This window comes from Malurus melanocephalus, unplaced genomic scaffold, assembly GCF_030028575.1.
Source record: "Malurus melanocephalus ecotype Western Australia unplaced genomic scaffold, MMel_1.1 scaffold_839, whole genome shotgun sequence".
In the NCBI taxonomy this organism is placed as follows: Eukaryota; Metazoa; Chordata; class Aves; order Passeriformes; family Maluridae; genus Malurus; species Malurus melanocephalus.
The window spans coordinates 56,716-64,317 of NW_026624071.1; positions in this window are offsets into that span (position 1 = coordinate 56,716).

Below are 7,602 nucleotides of genomic sequence, written 5' to 3' on the forward strand. Positions count from 1 at the left end.
CTGGCACTTGTTTCCTTCTGCATCCCCCAGCTACCCAGCATCAGTGTGTCACACAGAATAAAAGCAAATAATCCAATCAGAGCATCTTTTTTTTTTTTTTTCTACAGTTCTGCTATGCCAGGCTTTTGTCTGAGCCTTTTCCATGGCAGCAACTACCAGACACAGAGAAAGTSAACGAGTTTTCACTGAAAGTTGATCTACATAACTCATGCACCAGTAGTCAGCAGCAATATTCTCCTGCATACAGATGAAATGTATCATGATTTTATTTCATCCTCTGGTTTTAGTTTCCAAAGTGTCTTCTCTCAAAGCACAAAGTTGAATATGTTACTTGTTCCATAGGCCCAGATGCTTACTGAATGTTTATACCTGCTCATTTTATAATCTTTATTTTCAATAAATATTGGCCGGATATAAAAACCCTTTTTTGCTTTTTTAGATTTTTTTAAAATGTTTTTACCATTAGAAAATAGCTGCATCTTTACCTCTCATGATTGTATCAAACAAAACAGTTAAATGATATTCATGTAAATAATGCACTGAAGTTCAAATTGGATCGTGGAGCCACAGATTATAATGCTGAGAAAGATAAAATTKATAGTTATACCACTGAACAGAGTAGCACAAAGTTACAATTAGCCAGACATAATTCTGGTGGGGATGRACAGCCAGGTAGACTTTAGCTTATGCTGGCTCTTATGTCAAATGAAAAAAAGGATTCAAACTGACATGAGTAAATACTGTTTGAGAGTTATGGTGGCTGGGATTTAGAGGGGAATTTTTAAGAAGCAAAAGTGCTTTTATGATTAACTTTTCCATCATGGTTGCATTACTCTAAGTGTACATTTGAGCCTATTYGAATGAAGTTTTCAAAATGATACTCATAGCTACTAGGCAGATGAAAGTGGGGGTTTGATTTTTTAATATTTGTAAAGTGCACCAGGTGCACTTACAGAGCACACTGGTGGAATGCAATAGACATTTTATTTAAAACCCATCTTATCTCCTATGACATTTTTGTGTTTTCTATTATCTGCATTGTGGSTGTATCGAATCACCATGTTCTAAATCTGGCATTCCATTAGTCAGTGCTTTGTCTATTTGAACAGGTTTTTTGAGCAGCTTTTGTACCTCAGTTTGCAATTTTGAATATAATTTGTGAGATTTACATTATGTGGTGCATCTATCACAGAGTTGCTGATAAAAGGTAAAATTTCTTTGTTGTAATCACAAGTTGTAGACTCATTTCTTTTTCTGCTGTTTTGATATATTCTGAAGGGGACAGCTCATAAAGTGAAGCCTTAAACCTTTCCCATAATTTTTGCAATTACTGTGCATCCATCCAACTTCCAAGCRGAACCAGAATTAAGTGACTCTTAGTCATGAATAATCCATAAAATCCCTGAGACAGAGAGAGATTTGTCTTTCTTACTTTAMCTCTGAGACAGAAATCAAGAATGTGCCATGTTTCTAGATACTGTAAGAGAAGAGTTTCTGCCYGGGGCAATTCCATGAAGGCACAGAGGAAAACACTACTAATCATCTTCTGCCTACAGAGGAGGGTTTTAAACCAGTTGCTCTATTAGAAGGAACTCTAAAGAGAGAATGAATTAAACACTTTTTAAACAATCTCTGATACCTACAGATAACACATCACATAGCAAAGTCCTAGTTAGCCTAAAAACACCAACCCCTTCATTCGTACGCTCTTTACTGAGGGTTAATTTGTAGATACGTGTATAAGTTTCCCAGAGCAACACATAAGTATTTTGAGAGAGAGCTTGAAAGAGGTGCAAAAAACAGAATATTAAATGTTTGGTGCTATCTGATTGGATACTAGAGCCAAGGAGAACAAGTCTGGGTGATATCTCTATCACTAAAAATACTACAGCTTCAAGTGAGGCGAAGTGAAAGGGCATTAGTACTTCCACCACACGAGATAAGCCARACAGTTTGTGTTTTATGGAAAGTCSTGCTCTCTCACAAACAGGAACCATGACAATTATCTCCAGGGCACCTTTCTTCTTCAGACTATTCATCCACATTTTCCTGCACAGAGGTGTTAAATCTGTCACACGGCACAGCAGAGAGATCCAAAATTTCCTGGTTCTGACCTTTGGTATTTCTCTAGCATTATCATATCATTCTCTCTTTTATATCTCTCTCTGTTTCCCCTATTTTTCTGTGTATGACACAGGCAGCTCAGTATCCATTCAGAGACAAACCATTCACAGCAACCACTGAGCAGCCTTGCAACAAAAGATTCACTGCAATGTGATTTTTTGTGTCATCATCCTTGATGCTTTGTCTCCACTGAAATCAAAGCTAAAATTGGGGTTTASTTCAGATAATACAAATTTCTTCAGAAAACATAAGTTGAGCATAAATTGCCATACAAATTAACCTAGACAATAAAAACAATTCAGTGCTGACATTCTCTATCTTATCTTCAGTCCTTTAATTTACAGCTACTTCTCTGTCTTCAGGCTCAAGCAAACAAAATGCAAGAAGCAAATGGTGTAATCTGTAATGCTACAGAATATTTGCTGCAGCACAGCAGCTGAGCAGTCCTAATCTTCATGGACATCTGCAGCACTAATTATATTCCAAGTATCGCTGAGCTACTGTCACACAAAATTCGCTTTGTTATTTATGCAGCAAATTGGGTGCAGCAAATAGGTATAAAAACTCACACTTCCCATGAGCAGAGARGAGAAGGCGCTGGCGTGGGGGCCCTTGAGAAAATGAAGGGCAAAAAATAATTAGGAAAATGTTTGGAGCTAAACAGAATGCTGGAATGGTGAACCCATGGGAGAAAGGCTAAGCTTGATCATCCCAAGTACATTCATTTAATGTTGGCAGACAACACCAGAAGCTCAGAGAAAGCAGAGGGCCAAGGCAATGAAAAAATGAATAAACAACCAAAAAGAAACTGTATCTCTCACATTTAGTCTTTGGCATAATAATAAAGATTAGTTTACTTTCCATATTGTTTCTGTTCTAGGACTTAGATTATTGGCTACTATAATATTTACACAGATAATATTTTTRTATTAARTATCATTTTCTGGGGAAATTCAGGYTTCCTATTGCATCTGTTCATTAAATCAAAATATGCATCAAGGAAAACATAGGAAGTAATACAACTRGCTATGTACTTCTATGAAATGTGCCATATAATTAAAAAAGCAAGAAGCTGCTTRGAAAAGATTGCTAAAGTAAATTCCTGAGAGGAAAKCWGTACTTGGCTTTGCTGATTCTCCAAACATAGTTGYAATGGTTCTGAAAACAAACATTTGCATCTGAACAGCCTCATTACATGTTAGATCACATGATCTTTCTTTGAGCAGATACACTTTTAATTTATTCCGTAATGAAAGTGGGAACCAGTGAAATAACATCATAGGGAAATTGTCTTCCCTGAAGCAAAGTCCTGTGAGATCCAACCATTTTGTTTCACAGAAAAAGGTGCCTCGTCACATWTCTAGGAGCTTTTGTTTGATTCTGTGAACAGCCTCCAAACCACGTGTGGTGAGGGAGTAGCGTAGATCATTTCAGTACCAACTTTATATAAATTTGATTAAAATGAAGTGACCAAAACCCATCAAGGCTGAAGCCTTCAGTGCTGCCCTGTTATGGGGATCTGTTTGTGGAAACAAACAAACAAACAAACAAACAAACAAGCAGAAACACATCAAAAAAAAAAGAAAAAAAACTAAAATAGAATGTTTCAATTTAGTTTCAATGCAGGAGACTTGGCTAGATCCAAGTGAAAATAGGATTTGACAGTAGCTGTAGAATCATGTTTCACAGAACATGCTGGTTTCTGAAGATTTGTTAAGCCCACACTCGTCCACACAGAACAGAAGTGCCAAACACCTTCACCAGCACTCCAAGAACAAACTGGAGATACCACAACGGGCACCACATCCCCACAGAGGTGACATCAGCCAGTCCTGCTGATGGCACAGACAAAACTTGGTCAAACTTTAAAGTTTTGTTCACCCAAATTCTGATGTGTTTATATGTTTCTATTCCACTGGGTCAGGCAGTTGATCATAATTCCTTTATATTAATTAGAAGAAAAGAAATTTTTAAAAACCATAAAAAAAAAAAAAAAAAAAAAAAAAAAAAAAAAAAAAAAAACAACAGATTCTTCAGCCTTTTCTTTATCTCCATTGCTGTTCAACATGCTTGCACTCAGTTTTTTTCAGCAGCTCTTCTTCTGTAATTGCTATTGATGTCAGTGTTGGATACTTGAAACACATAAGGGAAGGAAAGCAGTTTCCCAGAAAATCTAAGACATCTCCGTGAACTACTGCTTCACTACACTTAACACTTGTTTCMTTTAAACTTCCTAGCAGGATAAAAAGCCCAGATCCATCCTCTGGTTTCATGTCTCACATATATATGCCCTACAGTCTTTTTAACTGTCTCCAAATAACATTCACAGAGAAAATAAATCGGTCTTTCTGCTAGTCCTAGCTAAAGAGAATATACCAGAAATAAACCCCATGGAGGATGCTGATTTATATTTCTGTCACAGKTGAAGCACAGAATAAAATTGGCTCTCTAGGGGATTTTTCCTGCTGGGTTGGTTTGGGGTTTTTATTTAATAATAGATATAGATTTCATTTTCTATGTGCAAAATCAGCTCAGATACAATTTTAACAGAAATTGTGCATAAAGTGTTAAAGCGATGAAAAATGCTCTGTTTAAATCACAGAACATTCGTATGAAATGGGTGTGCTAATTTTGTGTTGATGAGGAGAAAACAAGTGTTTGATGAACGTTTGATTCAATATTAATAAGAGCAGTCTGTAACTATGTCTCTTAAAGAGAGAGAAACTGCTTTCATTGCTGTACTCAACACTGTGGAAAATTATACCAGTACTCCATTGCACAAGATCTCTGATTGAATWAGGCACTGTTCATTTGAATAACACAAATCAAAACTACAAAGTTTTGCTGTTAAAGCTATGTGAGTATAAATCAGGGGAAYTGTCCTTTGTAGACACACTCTGTACCTGACAGTTTAAGTCAGTCTAAAAGGTAATTCAAACATCCTGMAGTAAGAGCTGTTTTAATGGGCACCGGCCTCTCCTCTACTAGATGTAAAATAAGTTAAGTGTAACTACAAAATCAGATATTTTATAGTACAGGTAAGCATTGAACAGAGTTCTTAAAAGGTAATATTTAAAATAAGAAAGCAGAAGATAAAGAGGAGACAGAGAAACTAATGAAAAAGTTCTACAATTTTYGTTCACATTTAAATAAACAATTTAATTATATTGTGGCTTATGTAGAAATAAAAGAGATTAAACTAAAAGGAAAATTACTGTGTTCTTACAGCCAGCAGTGAAAACAGGAGTAAGATGTGTGCAAGCCCATCCAAGAGATGAGGAGCAGGCAATCCAGCCAAAGTGGTCCCAGCTGCCAGGGGGACATTCTGTATATATAAACCTCAGTATAGGTGGTTTTAACCCCCTAAAGGGGCTTTAGCTCTAGATTCAGATATTTCCAGGTAGTCATTTGGAAGACTGGCCCTGCCACTGCAGTCAGTGGCTGGTTTAGTGTATCCCAGAGWGATGCTCAACTGACAGAAGCTGGGGATGTTTGTTGGGATTGCTCAAACAGCTCATTAGATCCCATTGGATGGACTTTAGCAGACTAGTGCATGGATCACCTGCCTAAACAAGGGTGCCTGCTGTCATCTGCGACCCCAGCACTTACAGCCTGTGATGGCTGGGCTGCTGGATATGACAGATATGACACAAGACCTGTTCCCTTCTGGAGCTGCAACTAGGGACCTGGAGGGATATCAGGCAATCACCTACAATAGTGTTAGACCTCTCTGTTTAGGTTCACCTTTTCCCCTTGCCCAGCTTGAGACTGAGAATGACTCTTTCCAGATTTGAGCAGTCTGACATATTAAGGGCTATTCTCAAAAGAGCTGCTGGAGAAATTAGTAGTTTACAAGTTAAAATACATGCTACTTGTTCATTTYTAATGACTACCATTCAGGAACTTCTTCCAAAAATTAAGGCACAACAGCCACCCTCTAACAAAGTTATTTTTTTCCATCTCGTACAGCTACCTCTGCCTGGTAGGATAATATTGAAAAATTCAGACTTGAAGCAGAGTAAGATGTATCAAAACAAAATTCTTCCAAGTCAATTGACAGTTTCTGACTTCTCCAGCTGGGAACAGCTGGAAAATGACAACCAGCTAGACCTTGCAACAAAAGCTGTGGTATTGAAACTAAATTTATTCCTAAGGGAAGCTTCCTAGAAACTTGTGTTAATATATTAAACAACTATCTTGTCCTTTTTTGTGGGCCTGACAGGCAGAGTGGATAAGATTGTCATTTGAAACAATAAGCAAAAAAGGAAAATTTAAAACCATATTAAAAGGCCTTATTTAGTTTGTCATTTCTGGCCAGGCAGTTGACATCACTGCATTTATTTCCTGCAGCACTTGTTCAGCAATTTGAGGAATTAAAACTTTAGAAATTATTGTAAGCTTATCAGGGATATTATCCAATACAATTAATTAGCACTGTGTGCACTTCTGGGCCCCAAATTGAAGAAGGATGTTCAGGTACTTGAATCCATCCAGAGGAGGCCAACAAGGCTGGTGAAARGGCTGGAAGGCAGGACCTGTGAGGAGCAGCTCGGGACTTTTGGATTGCCTAGTTTGGAGAAAAGACCTCACTGCTCTCTGCAGCTTCCTGAGGAGAAGTGRAGARGGAAGTACTGAGCTCTTCTCYTTGTTATTCAGTGATAAGACACATGGGCATGGTTCAAATCTGAGCCAGGGAAGCCTTAGGAGATTAGGAATCATTTCTTTGTCAGAGGGTGGACAAACACTGGAGCCTGGTCAAACAGCCTGGAGATGTGGTCAATGCTCTGAGCCTTTCTGAACTCTGCTATTGTTTCTGCTTTTAGAGAACTACTTTTCTGCAGGGTTACACATATAAAAAATATCATTTCAGTTGCTTTTCTGTGACTTTAAAAATTAATTGAAATTGGAAATCTCAGAATGTTTCACAGTAAGGATTACATCTTCTAAAAGAATAAATGTGTTTGTGCCTAAACATTCTTCTTTACCCACTCACAATAAATTATTAACTCTAAAAAAATATCAGCAACTATTTAAATGGGGAAATAATGTTATGAAGTGAGTTCATGAWTCTATATTTTTACTGTGATTTAGTGGTAATGAACATATTGGCTATAACTGAAATCTATACAACTTATTGTCAAGCACCTGAACATTGGTCATTAGCATTCTGTAGTTAATCGAGTTAAAAAAACTGAATTTTTAAAGAAGATYARAAAAAAAAATTTGGATCTGACCCGACAATCAAATCAYAGTTGCTTTGATTTGCATAACCTGCAGGAAACAGCTCTGGAACTTTCCTGAAGTTAAAAAGAAAAAGAGTAAGAGTCAGAACCTCAGAGAAATAGAGGCAGACAGAAGGACAGAAGTGTCATCATTTTTTTCTTCATCCCTAATTCTGATGTTAGTATAAATTGCCCCCATTTGTTGAGGACTCCATAAACCCTGCTTCTAATTCTTAACCAAGTCTTTACCCACTGA